This window comes from Bubalus kerabau, chromosome X (assembly GCF_029407905.1).
Source record: "Bubalus kerabau isolate K-KA32 ecotype Philippines breed swamp buffalo chromosome X, PCC_UOA_SB_1v2, whole genome shotgun sequence".
Lineage (NCBI taxonomy): Eukaryota > Metazoa > Chordata > Mammalia > Artiodactyla > Bovidae > Bubalus > Bubalus kerabau.
This window is the reverse complement of record NC_073647.1, coordinates 71,990,609-72,007,451: the sequence shown is the minus strand read 5'-3', so window position 1 is coordinate 72,007,451 and position 16,843 is coordinate 71,990,609. Positions and strand designations below refer to the sequence as shown.

Sequence of the window (16,843 nt, the reverse complement as noted above, 5' to 3'; positions counted from 1 at the left end):
AATGAGATAAAGCAAGCAAAACACTTGGCACAATGTCTAGCACATAGCTAGCACTCAATACAGAGTAGCTATAATTATTCTGATCGCAAAAGAAAGTCCAGCCTTACTGTGAGCTACATCAGCAAAAGCTTCTATTAAACTTCCAATTCATCCAACTTCACTTGTTCTATTCACTTGTTCTTCACTTGTTTTATTCACTAGTTCTTCACTTGCTTGTAGTATAATATGCTAATGTGTTATTTGGCTTCCTTGTCCAGCTGCCTACAAGGAGAGAATAGTGAAACACTCAAGGTGCAGTTTCCTCATCTGTCAAATAGGGGTTACATCAGTACTATCTCATAAGGTGGATATGGGCATTAAATGTTTGAAGCACTTAGTTCAGTGCCTGGCATGTTGTAAGCAATAAAATAAATATGAGCTACTGATAGCATCATCCTTCTTGGTTGCCCTTTCTGTTGTCCACTCACTACAAATTCCATCCAGGCCCACAGCAAGTTCTAGTTCCCACACAAAGCCTTCTCCAATAACTCCAGATAACCTCTTTTTTTGTCCAATGGCCTCTACAACTCATTAGGTACTTGCTGCTGCTGCTGCTGTTAAATCGCTTCAGTCGTGTCCGACTCTGTGCGACCCCAGAGACAGCAGCCCACCAGGCTTCCCCATCCCTGGGATTCTCCAGGCAAGAACACTGGAGTGGGTTGCCATTTCCTTCTCCAATGCATGAAAGTGAAAAGTGAAAGTGAAGTCGCTCAGTCATGTCCGACTCTAGCGACCCCATGGACTGCAGCCCACCAGGCTCCTCCATCCATGGGATTTTCCAGGCAAAAGTACTGGATTGGGGTGCCATTGCCTTCTCCGCATTAGGTACTTAGATTTTATTTAATTTGGTCTATTAAATGGTTTCCCTATGGTTGCACAAAATGCTATAATAGACTGAGAGCTAGGATTGGATTATCAATTGTTCCCTCCTGACAAATTTTAAACAGGCATAGATAAGTCACTGAACAAAGCCCAAAGTTGTCTGTTGGGTAATCAGGGCTCTCAACAATGTGGCCCTCAGCTGCCTTGCTAGTTTCATTTCCCACTATGACTCAGGTTTTCACCCTGAACCTCAGTTTCTACATTCTAAAATACAAAAGAATAACGGTGCTTGCCTCCAACATCTTAAACTCAACTATTGTTTGATGCAAATAATAAATGCTTTCTAGATATTTCCATCTAGATGGCACACAGGTATCTCATGCCCAAATCTGAACTTGCCATCTTCTTTCCCTAACCTCTTTCCTTGCTAACTGCTCCCTCAAAAAGTGGAAGAACAAGGACAGCTGTTCCAGTAGTAGAATTCCAACTGATCTGATAAAGGCAGAAGGCATGAGGGAAACAAAATTAACATCAGATAAACAGTACAGCAATAAGTGTAGGCAAGAACCATTGGTAGATGCTGACGAGTAATGCAAGATTATCATTTTTGCATGGAAAGTACTTGTTAATTACAAAGGGAAAATAGTAACTTTCTGGTGGAAAAATATGACAAGAAGAGATCAAAGTTAATTAACATCACCAATAATAACACATATCATCATGTCCCCCGGATATGATGTACCAAGAAGGGGATGACATTACTTCTGGGGTATTTCTGCCCAATGACTTAAATCTAATCACAACAACAAAATCAGGTAAGTCCAAATAAAGAACACTTTACAAAGTAACTGACCCGTACTCTTCAATATTGACAAGGTAATAAAAGATGGAGACAGAAATTGCCATGGATGGAGGAGATTAAGACGACCTAACAACCAAATGCAATGTGGGATCCTGGATTCCATCCTGGAACAGACAAAAGATGTTTGTGGGAAAAACCAGTGAAATAAGAATAAAGTCTATAGCTCAGTTCAAGTATCAATGCTAATTTCTCAGTTTTAAAGATTTTATCATGGTCATGAGAAACGCTGGGCTGGAAGAAGCACAAGCTGGAATCAAGATTGCCAGGAGAAATATCAATAACCTCAGACACGCAGATGACACCACCCTTATGGCAGAAAGTGAAGAGGAACTAAAAAGCCTCTTGATGAAAGTGAAAGAGGAGAGTGAAAAAGTTGGCCTAAAGCTCAACATCAGAAAACTAAGATCATGGGATCTGGTCCCATCACTTCATGGCAAATAGATAGGGAAACAGTGGAAACAGTGTCAGACTTTATTTCCTTGGGCTCCAAAATCACTGCAGATGGTGATTGCAGCCATAAAGTTAAAAGACGCTTACTCCTTGGAAGGACAGTTATGACCAACCTAGATAGCATATTCAAAAGCAGAAACATTACTTTGCCAACAAAGGTCCATCTAGTCAAGGCTATGGTTTTTCCAGTGGTCATGTATGGATGTGAGAGTTAGACTGTGAAGAAAGCTGAGCACCAAAGAATTGATGCTTTTGAACTGTGGTGTTGGAGAAGACTCTTGAGAGTCCCTTGGACTGCAAGGAGATCCAATCAGTCCATCCTAAAGGAGATCAGTCCTGGGTGTTCATTGGAAGGACTGATGCTGAAGCTGAAACTCCAACACTTTGGCCACCTCATGCGAAGAGTTGACTCATTGGAAAAGACCCTGATGCTGGGAGGGATTGGGGGCAGGAGGAGAAGGGGACGACAGAGGATGAGATGGCTGGATGGCATCACCGACTCGATGGACATAAGTTTGAGTGAACTCCAGGAGTTGGTGATGGACAGGGAGGCCTTGCGTGCTGCGATTCATGGGGTAACAAAGAGTTGGGCACAACTGAGCGACTGAACTGAACTGAATACAAGATATTAACATTAAGGGAAGCTGATGGAAGGGGATACAGAAATTCTCTGCAGTATCTTTACAATTCTTTTGTAAACTAATTTTGAAATATAAAGTTTTTACACGCTACTATCTACAAAATAAACAAGGTTCTACTATATAACATAGGGAACTATATTCAATATCTTGTAATAACCTATAAGGGCTTCCCTGGTGGCTCAGTGGTAAAGAATCCGCCTTTCAAGCAGGAGATGAAGCTTCGATCCCTGGGTCAGGAAGATACTCTGGAAAAGGAAATGGCAACTCACTCCAGTATTCTTGCCTGGAGAATCCCGTGGACAGTGGAGCCTGGCAGGCTAAAGTACATGGGGTTCCAAAGAATTAGACATAACAACTAAACAACAAAAATAACCTATAATGCAAAGAACCTAACTATATATATGTGTGTGTGTGTGTGTATATATATATATACACACACACACAGATAACTGAATCACTGTGCTGTATAATAGAAACTAACACAACATTGTAAATCAACTACACTTCAATAAAAATGTTAATAAAAATAAAATTCAAAGTTGTTTTTTTTTTAAGTACTATTATCCAATCAATTAGCCTGTCCTCAAACCCCAGAGCTATCTTTGATGCTGCCCTTCTTTCTCAGGCCCCATATGTAGTCACGCCCGAAGTCCTGTCACCTTGACATTTTAACCTTTTCAATATATCTCAAATTCATCCTTGTTATCATTTCCTAGTTTCAGTTCAATTCAGTCGCTCAGTCGTGTCCGACTCTTTGTGACCCCATGAATCACAGCACATAAGGCCTCCCTGTCCATCACCAACTCCTAGAGTTCACTCAGACTCATGTCCATCGAGTCAGTGATGCCATCCAGCCATCTCATGCTCTGTCGTCCCCTTCTTCTCCTGCCCCCAATCCCTCCCAGCATCAGAATCTTTTCCAATGAGTCAACTCTTCGCATGAGGTGGCCAAAGTGTTGGAGTTTCAGCTTCAGCATCAGTCCTTCCAGTGAATACCCAGGACTGATTCACTGTAGGATGGACTGGTTGGATCTCCTTGCTGTCCAATGGACTCTCAAGAGTCTTCTCCAACACCACAGTTCAAAAGCATCAATTCTTTGGCACTCAGCTTTCTTCACAGTCCAACTCTCACATCTATACATGACCACTGGAAAAACCATAGCCTTGACTAGATGGACATTTGTTGGCAAAGTAATGTCTGCTTTTTAATATGCTATCTAGGTTGGTCATAACTGTCCTTCCGAGGAGTAAGTGTCTTTTAACTTCATGGCTGCAATCACTACCTGCAGTGATTTTGGAGCCCCAAAAAATAAAGTCTGACACTGTTTCCACTGTTTCCCCATCTACCTGCCATGAAGTGATAGGATCAGATCCCATGATCTTAGTTTTCTGAACATTGAGCTTTAAGCCAACTTTTTCACTCTCCTCTTTCACTTTCATCAAGAGGCTTTTTAGGTCTTCTTCACTTTCTGCCACAAGGGTGGTGTCATCTGCATATCTGGGGTTATTGATATTTCTCCCGGCAATCTTGATTCCAGCTTGTGCTTCTTCCAGCCCAGCATTTCTCATGATGTACTCTGCACAGAAGTTAAATAAGCAGGGTGAGTCCCTATTCATTTTCTTCAACTACTGCAACAGTTTTCCTATCTGATCTCGAGGCCTCCAGTGTCTCCTCCTTCACTCCATTTCATACAGTGTTGCCAGTTTCCTCTTCTTAAACACAACCCTGGGACTTCCCTGGTGGTCTAGTGCTTAAGAATTCACCTGCTAGGGACACGGGTTTGATCCCTGGTCCAGGAATTAAGATCCCACATGCCATGGGGCAACCAAGCCCATCTGACAGCTAAGCCCACGTGACACAACTACTGAGCCTGAGCACCCTAGAGCCTGTGTTCCACAAAAAGAGAACCTTCTGCAACAAGAGAAGCCACTTCAATGAGAAGCCCGTGCACCACAACTAGAATTATCCCCTTCTTGCCACAGCTAGAGAAAAGCCCATGCACAGCAAGGAGGAGCCTGTGCGCTGCAGTAAACAATTAGTGCAGCCAAAATAAACTAAAAAGAAAGAAAAAAACAGAGCACTGATCATGTTATACACCTCACAAATTTCAGATGATACATTCAACACAATCTCTAGCAAAATCTCAACTGACATCCTTACACAATCTGAGAAGCTAACACTAAAGTTCAGAGGGAATTGCAAGGTATCCCAAATAGATAGAGCAATCTTGAAAAGAAGAATAAATAGGAAGACCCACACTACCTGATTTCAAAACTTACTACAAAGCAACAGCAATAAAGACACAGTGGTGCTGGCATAAGGATAGACTAATGGAAAGAATTCAAACAAATCCCAAAATAAACCCTCCCAGTTGATTTTCAACATGGGGACCAAGACTATTCAATAAGAAAAGTCTCTTCAACAAACGGTCCTGGGACAACTGGATTTCCACATGTATAAGAATGACCTTTGGACCCCTACCTCACAATCATCTTACAGAATCAAAACAAAATCAATCAAAGGCCTAAATAAAAAAGCAAAAACTACAGAACTCTTAAAATTAAACATAATGGTAAACCTTCATGATCCCAATTTGGCAATGGAGTCTTAGATGTGACACCAAAAGCAAGAGCCACAAAATATAGGTAAACTGGACTTAATGAAAATTAAAATACTTTGTGCTTCAAAGCATACTATCAAGAAAGCAAAAAGACAACTCAAAGAATGGGAGAAAATTATTGCAAATCTTGTCTCTCACAAGGCTCTATTATGCAGAATACATAAATAGCTCTCAAAACTCTAATAATAAAAAGACAAACTATCAAGTTCAAAAGTGGGCTAAGGATTTGAATAGACATTTCTTCCAAAGAAGACACATGAATGGCCAATATGCACATGAAAAGGTACTCAATATCATTAGTCATTAGGGAAATGGAAATCAAACCTACAGTGAGAGACCACTTCACACACATGAGAAAGGCTAAAATAAAAAAGACAATCAACAAGTATTCATGATGATGCAGAGTAATTGGGAACCTCATACACTGCAAGTTAGGATGGAACATGGTGCCCCAATATGCGAAAACAGTTTGGCATTTCCTCAAAAAGTTAAACACAGAGTTATCATAGGACCCAGTGACTCTACTCCTATATACATACCCAAGAGAAATGTTCACAGAAAAATGTATACATGGGGACTTCCCTGGTGGTCCAGTGGCTAAGACTCTGCACTCCCAATGCAGGGGGCCTGGGTTCAATTCCTGGTCAGAGAACTAAGATCCCACATGCAGCAACAAAGACCTGGTGTAGCCAAATAAATTGGGGAAAAAAAAACTTATACATAGATACATGGATGTTCGTAGCAGCATTACTCATAGTAGCCGGAAGGTGGAAACCACCCAAATACTCATCAATGGATGAACGAACAGATGAACGAAATGCGGTATACCTATACAATGGAATATTGTTTGGTCATAGAAAGGAATGAAGTTCTTACACATGCTATGACATGGATGAACCTTAAAAACATTATACTAAGAACAAGAAGCCAGTCAAAGTAGACTATATATTATATGACTCCATCTCCGAAATGTCCAGAATAGGCAAGTATATAGAAGCAGAAAGCAGAGCAGTCATTGCTTAGGCATGGGGGCATGGGGGAAGAACAGGTAGGGGAGTGATGGCTAAATGGTATGGAGCTTCTTTTTGAGTTGATGAAAATGTTCTAATTTGACTGTGGAAATGGGTACACATACCTGTGAATATACTAAAAATCATTGATTAAACACTTTAAGTGGATGAACTATATGATAATGAAGTATATCTCAATAAACTATTTTTTAAAAAAACCTCAGATGGCTCCTTATTCCTTGTTGAATAAAGTCCAAACTCCTTAATTAGGCATTCCAGTCCCTCCCCTTCCCCATCCTCATTTGACTTCCCCCACCCAACAACCAGCTTTATTGTTCACTATCCTTTTTCACGAGCCTTTCTAGCAAACCAAACTGAATTATTTACCACTATCCATATACCCCATGCAGTTTGTCTTTCCCCTTGCTGGTCCTTTTCCCTGGAATTCTCTCCTCACAATTCATATTTATTAATACATATTCTGTTTTATACAAGACCCTGTTCAAATGCTCCCTCCTATGCAAATCTTTCCCCATCCTTCAACCCACATATAGTAGGCCTTCAAAACTTTATTTACTGTAAGAATGAAGGTAAGTAGTCCTTCCACATGATGGTTCCCACTTCCAGATGATAATCCTCTCAAAGCCACAACTGCACTTCTCTCTTTTTTTCCTAGTTAAAGCAGCAGTTCACAGCTTCAAGACCCCTTTACTAAGTTCCTGAGAATGGTTCCAAACTGCTAGTCTCTCCTTCTCCCGAAAACCTTCTGGAGACGAAGCAAGCTGGCGTTGCATTATGTCAGGGCCACCGAGTATAGGTGTGTAGGTTGTGCACTGCACAACCCTAGTGGCGCCATTCAATTCTAGTCTATGTGAATGGCACCCTCTCCTAGGGTTGTGCAGTGCATAGCCATTTGTGGTGGCCCTGCTTGGAAACATCCAGAATTTGGAAGCAAAGTCAAAAAGAGCACTCAATGAGAAGAAATCACTCTAACTATACTGCTGGCGAGAAGTGGGTATTTTCCAAATCTTATGAGGAAGATGAAAAAGGAACTCAGGAGAATAACATGGTCTTAGCACACACAGTGTTTGTATGGAATTACAAAACAGAAACATCCAAGAGAAAATCCATCATTGATGTTTTTTCCAGCAGTGGAAAGAGAAAAGGACCCATGTTCTTGTCAATACAAAGGTGTGATGTACCTACATGGTCTCTCTGGTAAGACCCTTCAATTCTGTTATGTTCTGATTTTAGGTTATCAAGCCCCTGTGTAATTTGGCTTCAGGAACCTTGCTTTCAGGAAGGGTATGACCAGGCTGATAGACACAAGTGTTATGTGTCTATACAGATCTCTCTCCCATTATCAATCCATTCATCTGCCTTGTGGTTAATCAAGCAGTCTTTTGTAAAGTTGGGGAGTGTGAAACCAACACGCTTAGGGAAGCTGATAAAAACTAGGCTTTAAACCTACCAATCATGTTGCAGACTTAGGACCCAGGTCAATTGTGCCACAATGGCACAGATCAGATCAGATCAGTTGCTCAGTCGTGTCCGACTCTTTGCGACCCCATGAATCACAGCACGCCAGGCCTCCCTGTCCATCACCAACTCCCGGAGTTCACTCAGACTCACAAGGGCACAGACACCTTCTAAATCCCAGCCAGAGCAGCCGGGAACAAGTCCCCCTTCTGACTACCACATCTCAACGGCAAGTAGTAATAAAGCATGCCTACATGGCGGCAAAAATGGCTGGAAAGACAAGTGAGCTAGTAGCAGAGTCCAAGTATGCCAGATGTTGGGTTTCTTCCTTCTTTTTGTCCCCACTCCACTTTAGTTCAGCCTTCCACTTTCATATTTGCCCTTCCTGGCATATTTCATTCCACTTCTATCTCCTCCAGAGAGTTCCTGAATAACATCCACCCCAAATGATCATTCCTTTTCTGAAAGCTATTTGCACATACTGGTACTATACACTGATCACTCCTTTCTGTTGTAATTAGTAATAGTAGTAGTAGTGATGATGATGACAAAGACAATGATATTAATAATAATAATGGCAGCAGCTATTCTTTACTGAGTGATTCACTAGATGCCTAACACTATATTCGTGTGTGTGTGTGTGAGCGTGCCCATGCTCATTCACCCAAGTCATGTCCAACTCTTGCAGCCCCATGGACTGCAGCCCACCAGGCTCCTCAGTCCATGGGATTTTTCAGGCAAGAATACGGGAGTGGGTTACCATCTCCTCCTCCAGGGGATCCTCCAAATCCAGGGATTAAACTCACATCTCCTGCATTGACAGGCGGACTCCTTAGCACTAATACACCTGGGAAGCCCCATATTCATGTATTCCTCATAGCAATCCTGTGAGGTAAGTGCAGTTCCCCACCGCACCCCACCCCACCTCTGTTTAAACATGAGGAAACTGAGCTAAGGAAAGGTTAAGTACTTGCCTAAGGTCACACAACTAAATAAGGAAAAGTCAGGCCTTGAATCAGAACTGTCTGGTTCCAAAGATTTTGTTTGTAGCCAATCTTACCTTTTGTCTCCCGCTTTGTCTTTTGAAGATCTTCATCTGCCACCACTCCCCATAGTGCCTAACACCACGTCAGACACAGAAATGCTCCCCCAGGATACGTATGCAAGGCTAACTCTGTTCCCTGGCCAGAGCCCAGCCCAAGACACAAGCTGGAAGAGCAGGGAAGAAGGGCAGTGAGTACAGAGAGACATGACCCAATGGGGGAGCCATGGAAGTCCTCTTCCTCTGACTCAATTTAGGGCAGGATAACGCTGCTACCTTGACCTCAATCCCAGAAACTTTTAGAACAGGATAGATAACCTGGTTGTCTTAAAACTTATCCAGACAACTTGGAAGGAACAGAGCCTGGGCCAATCTGTGAAAGGGCTGGGTGGCATCCAGTTCCCTGAAGGAAGGGAACCAACTGTATCAGGGTCACAGCCACTGAGAAGTTATGTGACTATGGTCATGGATTTTGGCAGCAGCGAGGGGCGGGGAGCAGACAGGAGTATTTTTAAAGAAGAGAGCTTTACACTAACTCTATCTCTCTCTCTCTCACACACACACACACACACACACCCTTCATTAAACCTGTTTTCTCATCTTTAAAAATGGAAATGAGAATACATACCACTTGAAGCACTGCTAAGGTATAAAATGAGACTGTAATAAAAGGACCTACCACCTGAAGTCTGCATTAGTTTGTCCACGCTGGGATTTGGAGCACACACAGAGATACAAGGCATAGTTCCTGTCTGCAAGCAGTTCAGAATGTCTGACAAAGAGTCTGATCTAGCACACTGCCAGCACTCTGTCAACCAAGTATAAATATAAAGCTGGCCGGTAGATTACCCCAACTCTCAGCAGGACATTTTGTCAGATGAAAATTTTGTCAAGAAAGAAGAAAACTTCTGGCAAGAATAAAGGTGGCAGTTTACGTCTTTGCCTCCAATCTATCATCCACACCTCCATATTAGAAAGCTGGGGAAGGGGACTCTACCAACCACTGTTTTGGAAGTGACACATGTAAAATGTTCTTTTCCTTCACATTTGTCACCATTTCTCATTTGATAGTGCATGCATGCATGCTAAGTCACCTCAGTCATGTCCTACTCTTTGCGACCCCATGGGTAGCCTGCCAGGCTCCTCCGTCCATGGAATTCTCCAAGCAAGAATACTGGAGTGGGTTGCCATCCTGTGTTAAATGACAATCTTCTCTGCTAGACTGTAAGGTCCTGGAGGGCAGTGGCTGTGTGCCGGTCCTTGTTATAGATCCAGAAACTGACATAATGCCTGGAACATTCAAGATGCTCATCAGATACTTGTTGAATGAATAAATGAAACAAACAGATGTCTCTGGTAGGTGGATAGACCTGATTACCTAATCAAAAAAATCACTTTAAAATATTCAAGCCTTGTTTATGCATAAATGCCTCTCAAGATTTCCAAGAAACTGGTAATGTTGGTTTGTTTCTGGGGAGAAAAAGTAACAGATTAGGGGTCAGAGGTTGGAGGAAATTATACATGCCCTTCTATTCCTTTCAAATTATTTGGGTTTTTCAATAACAACCAATCAAACATAAAATCTGAAGGAAACACACGCTGATGATGAGAGAGACAACTAGGGGACTTTTGTTTGCTACATGTCATATTCTTGCAATGTTTCAGGTTTGGATCATAGGCATGGCGTTGCCTTTATGTTGTTGCTGTTGTTTACTTGCTAAGTCATGTCTGAGTCTTTGCAACCCCATGGACTGTAGCCTGTCGGGCTCCTCTGTCCATGGAATTCTCCAGGGAAAAATACTGGAGTGAGGAAAGTGAAATTGCTGTGCCTCCCCATAGGTAAGCTCCTTCTTCAAGCAACTGGAAAGATTTATTTTAATCCTCGAGACTGCCTCAAGCCACTGTTATGGCCCAGACATGAAGCCAGCTGGATAATTGGATATATTTTTTTGAAGCAAAGGTGCCACTCTTTAGTATGTGACAGTAATGACATGGCGGTTAGTTAGGTTCTTTAGCTCCTCAAGCTTTATGGGTCGCTCTCCTAAGCAGAAAAACTAAGGCACAGAAAAGTTGATGATATTCTCCTCACCTATCTGCTGCTGCTGCTGCTGCTAAGTCGCTTCAGTCGTGTCCGACTCTGTGCGACCCCATAGACGGCAGCCCACCAGGCTCCCCTGTCCCTGGGATTCTCCAGGCAAGAACACTGGAGTGGGTTTCCATTTCCTTCTCCAAAGCATGAAAGTGAGAAGTGAAAGTGAAGTCGCTCAGTTGTGTCTGACTCTTAGCAACCCCATGGACTGCAGCCCACCAGGCTCCTCCATCCATGGGATTCTCCAGGCAAGAGTACTGGAGTGGGGTGCCATTGCCTTCTCCGCCTCACCTGTCTAAGACAGTCCAAAACCCAACTGTTTGGCTTTGCTGTTAAAACTCAATGGTTCTAATGATACAAACGAACTGATTTATAAAATATAAACAAATACGCAGACAGAAAACAAATTTATGGATACCAAGGGGGAATGCAGAGGCATTAGAAAGCAGAGACATTATTTTGCCAACAAAAGTCCATCTAATCAAAGCTATGGTTTTTCCAATAGTCATATATGGATGTGGGTTGGACTATAAAGAAAGCTGAGCACCAAAGAATTGATGCTTTTGAACTGTGGTGTTGGAGAAGACTCTTGAGAGTCCCTTGGACAGCAAGGAGATCCAATCAGTCCATCCTAAAGAAAATCAGTCCTGAATATTCATTGGCAGGACTGATGCTGAAGCTGAAACTCCAATATTTTGGCCACCTGATGCAAGGGACTGACTCATCTGAAAGGACCCTGATGCTGGGAAAGTTTGAAGGCGGGAGGAGAAGGGGACGACAGAGGATGAGATGGTTGGATGGCATCACCGACTCAATGGACATGAGTTGCAGTAAACTCTGGGAGTTGGTGATGGACAGGGAGCCCTGGTGTGCTGCAGTCCATGGGGTTGCAAAGAGTCAGATGTTACTGAGTGACTGAACTGAACTAAACTGAAGGAGGAATGGGTGATGGAGGAATAAATTAGGAATTTGGGATTAAAATACACACACTATTATATACAAAATAGATAACCGACAAGGATTTACTGTATAGCACAAGGAAATAAATTCAATATCTTATAATAACCTATAATGGAGAGTGAAGTCAAAGTCACTCAGTCGTGTTTGACTCTTTGCAACCTCATGGACTGTAGCTCACCAGGCTCCTCTGTCCATGGAATTTTCCAGGCAAGAATACTGTAGTGGATTGCCATCCCCTTCTCCAGATCTTCCCAACCCAGGGATTGGGCCCAGGTCTCCTGCATTGCAGGCGGATTCTTTACGGTCTAAGCCATCAGGGAAGCCCAAGAATACTGGAGTGGGTAGCCTATCCCCTCTCCAGGGGATCTTCCCAACCCAGGAATCAAACCAGGGTCTCCTGCATTGCAGGCGGATTCTTTACCAGCTGAGCTACCATCCTTCAGAAAGCATCTGAAAAATACATAAATCTGTATAACTGAATCACTTTACTGTACACCTGAAACACTGGAAATCAACAATACTTCAATTTAAGAAAGAAAAACCTCGATAGTTCTAAATGCTGAATGCACATTAGGATCTCCTAGCCAGTTAACTGAAAATAAAATCCCAATTCCTGAGGCTCAGTCCCCTAAATCTTGACTCAGCTGGTTGAGCCTGGGGCCTAAGCAGCATTTCAGAGCACTCCAGGTGATTTCAAAGTACAACCAGGTTTGCAAACCCCAGTTCTACCCACTGCTGAATACCTTAGTATTTTTTAAGAGCCCTCAGTCGCTATTTTTAAAAGTCTTCTTTAAGCAGTATATTCCCCTCAAAAAAAAAAAAAGGCAGGCCAAAGAAGTCTGTAACCAAGACAACAAGCTCAGAGCACAAAGAGATAGGTCTTCTGTGATTTGCAACCAAGGGAAGCAGAAGAGGAAAAGTAGACACTGAAGAATTGACAGGAAACTAGAGAACAAAAGGCATGGTGTCTGAGCTGGTGCCCAACCCGGCAGCACATCAAACTCCTGCTGCATCTTCCAGGCTGGGTACCTTGACACACAAGCTCTCAAGAAGGAAAGCAGCCCTGGATTAGCAAATGAAACCCTTAAGAATACGCTTTCTTCTTAATTGAACTTCTGACCCCCAAATGGGAATGTCTACTTTGGCGATGGGAATGTCTGCTTTGGCGAAGGTTGCAAACCAATTTTTTCCCTCCAGGTCCTCTCTTGCTTCCCTACCTGCACCTGGCCCTGTATTGTGAATCAGTGTGACAATGAAAGACGAAATCCGCATGGGCTTGGAGTTTGAAAAAAACGTTCTTCCTCTGTATGTGTTCTGACCGTGGAGCTCGGGTTTTGTTCCCAACTAGGGGAGCACTGAGATGGATGAAAGGGCTGGGGATGCTGCAAATTGAAAGCCAAGGAGTTGGCCTTTTGTTCCCTTTTTGCAGTCAGGGGTTATTCTGGAAAGCAGAAATCAAAAAGAAAATACAGCCTGCGATGAGCTGAAATTGGACAAAATGTGATGAGGCATAAATGAAAAAAAAAAAAAGAGGAAGAAAAGAAGAAAAAAAAGGAAAAGGGAGTCTTTCTTTACCAGAAGAGGTTCTTTTCTGAAAACTGCCTCAAATTACAACACTTTCCACATTTGGTTCACTCCAGGAAGCTTTGCATTGTTACCTAAAACCAAAACACTTTTTATCACGTCACAAGGAGAAACTGAGGCAGATGCAAACAGCCCAGAATTTGGTGATGCATGGCTTCAAGAATGGCCCTTCTAGGCTCATTCTATTTCCCTCAGTCCAGACAGACAGACAAATGAGAGTTTGTTCAGTGACATTAAAGAAGAGGTGTGGAAACAAAACCATGATGGAGCAAAATACTGACGATTTGAAGGACTACAAAACTACATTGCTACCTTTTCTTAAAGTGGTGTAGGGAATGACATTCATTATGCTATTGGCCTGCCAGTCTCCGAGGACTTTGCGTGGCCTAGTGGAAGAAGGCTTAACCTCTCACAAGTCTCTGAGGTTGGCTTTAGGGTTTATGTTTTTAATTAGCCACCTGTTAGCGGTCTTCTTCACCAGAGAGAAATACTCAGCCTGATGGTAGACTCCTGGAGTGTGTCCTACAGGAAGGTAGGTGGGAAATGAGCTATGCTGCCCTCTCCAACCAGCCACATAGCTTCCACAAGAATCCAACCTTGGATCAGAGGCTTACACCTGGAAAAGCCCCGCTTTCCCTTCCTCTCCAGGGACCAGCAGATGGGAAAACTAAATTCCTTTGAACTTTACCTACGTGAAGTTTACTTAGTGTGACCCATTAGGCTGTTTCTTTTCACTCAGTCCTATGGCAAATTCTATTCTGAGCAGAAGAAACACACAAGAATCATAAGCAGAAGTACAAATAGCATTAAGGTCCCTATGCAATTCTTAACAGATGACACAGGGCCCCAAACCAAATGGCCAAAAGGCTCCTTCTAGCTCTATAGGAGCTCCTTAAAAGTAATAATAGTAATAACAGCAACAACCACCACCTCATTTATCAAACCACATGCTTACCAATTAAATGCTCAGTGGTATAAAGAGTCCTAAATGGTATTGTCATCACACCAGCAGAGTGATTTCAGCAAATCGCATAATCAAGAAATACCCACTGAGCATTCAGTCATGTTCTATACTCTGTGCAGATGTGCAATCCTAGCATAATAAAGAGCCATCTGTTAAGTCTCAATTGCATAAGCAGTGCCTTGGGTAAGTTGGACTCCCTGCCCTCTCCCCAGGCCTCACATTAATGAACCAAACTGAAATTAGAGAATGTACTTTTTGCATTCCTTCACCCTTCTACTTCCCTCAGTCTATCACCAGCAGTGATCCTGGTCAAGTGATTGGAGACTCCCTGGAATATCCACAGAAGGGGAAGTTGTTTCAATGCATGCAGACTCTATTTATAGAATGGATACCTCTGCAAGAAGATATAATGGCCTGGGAGTCAAAGGCCTTAGATTCTATTCCCAGAACAGCTGCTAACTAAAGGACGGACTCAGGCAAAGGACTGGCCCTTTCTCAATCTCAAAGCCCACATCGGCACTGGACCAGATCTGTGCTTCTCAGAACGATGTAGCTGCCCATGGGTATGTCTCAGCAGGCAAAGAGAGGTGAGGCAAGTGATTTATGATGAATAAGAGTACTGAAGTTGGCAAATTATTTACACATCTATTCATCTGTATCTTATCCCTCCTCTAGCTCACTTGCAAAATGCTTTTTGCCATGTTATAAGGAGGAATTGAAGCTGATGTAGACGCTTTCATGTGCTTTCTTGGATTGGAGGGCAGAGGTGAGCTATGGATACAGCAGTTGCAAATTCTACACAACCCAAATATTATCTTCTTATTGATGCAGCCCTCAGCTTAGTCTGTTGAGCACACGAAGATCCAACATGGGTACAGCAGCTACAAAAAGGTTGAGAGGGCCTGGGCTAAATCATTCATTCAACCCGCTGTATTCTGAAGAAACCACCTCCTGCCAGACCCCAATCTAAGTGCTGGGGAAACAACAGCGAGTTAACCAAGATATGGTCTTGGCTTCTGTGGAGCATTTTGTCTGGCAAGAGGGAAAAGAAGTGACATAAAACACATGAATTAAAACCTATGATCAGAATTCTGAGAGCCTGTAACAAAGCCACCACTGGGCAGTAGGTGAGGGAAGGAGGTCGCAGAGGGAAGAGTGTGGGTAAGGAAGGGTTCAGTGGCCCAGAGGTTACAAAAACATGTTCAGTGAACCCAAAGCAGCTCCTTTTGCCTAGATAATAGAGTGTGAGGGGAAACCCCTAAGAAACGATGCTGGAGGGGTGAGCAGAAGCTAGATCACACAAGATCTGGGAAGCCATGTGAACGACTTTGAATTGTTCCCTCCCACAAGTCCCTATGATTCTGCTCAGAGAGTGCAACTCAGATGTGTGAATATATGCCAAGGATCACAGGTCTGAAACTCTGGTGCTTTTTTCCCATAAAAACACTGTTAGGGAGACTTGCCTGGTAATCCAGTAGATAAGAGTCCACCTGCCAATGCAGTGGACGTAGGTTCAATCTCTGGTCTGGGAAGATTTCACATACCATGGAGCAACTAAGCTCGTGTGCCACAGCTACTGAACGTGCATGTTGCAACTACTGAAGCCCACGCACCTAGAACCCATGCTCCACAACAAGAGACGCCACTGCAATGAGAAGCCCAGGCATCACAACAAAGAGCGGCCCCACTGCAACTAGAGAAAGCCCACACACAGCAACGAAGACCCAGCCCAACCAAAAGTAAATTATAAAAAACACTGTTTGGAATCCTGCTGAGGGGCTGAGGGACTCTACTTCCATTCCATTCCAGATTAAACAGGCTTTTGCCAGCTGGTCTGGGAACCAGAACCCCAAGAATATTGCTTCCACGGGAAAATGCAATCTGAATTCTAAACAGATTTCCAAAGAAACCTTTGGAACAAAACCCATTCAACAGTTGTTGGGGAATGCTTGGAAAGCAATGAAACACAGGACCTTGCTTTCCTCCATGGAGCCAGTGTTTGAAAAAAAAGACTGAACACTACAACCACTGTCTTAAAATAAACACAATATCCTCACTCTGATTAGTAGGGTTATACTTAGGTACAACCATTGATTGGCACCATGTAGCATCTATTCATATACTTCAATTACCACAAAACCCCAAATATGTGGCAGATGACTGGCTACTTCCACTCTAAATAAAGACAAGGCAGAAATGGAGAAGAGGGTGGTCTCATTAAAAAGAAACATGGATGTAAACCAAGTCAGTAACTTCTACACAACACTCCTGTGTCCATTC

General features: G+C 42.9%; 1 protein-coding gene and 1 non-coding gene across 30 annotated transcripts in view; one reads left to right on the top strand and one right to left on the bottom strand.

Annotated features, from left to right (window-relative positions):
- The window catches only part of TMEM164 (transmembrane protein 164), a 178,398-nt gene that overhangs the window by 113,386 nt on the left and 48,169 nt on the right, over positions 1 to 16,843 (bottom strand). The gene's annotated exons all lie outside the window — the stretch shown is intronic.
- TRNAG-CCC (transfer RNA glycine (anticodon CCC)) lies at positions 6,015 to 6,087 on the top strand. Its single transcript has one exon. It is a non-coding gene; the product is annotated as a tRNA-Gly (tRNA).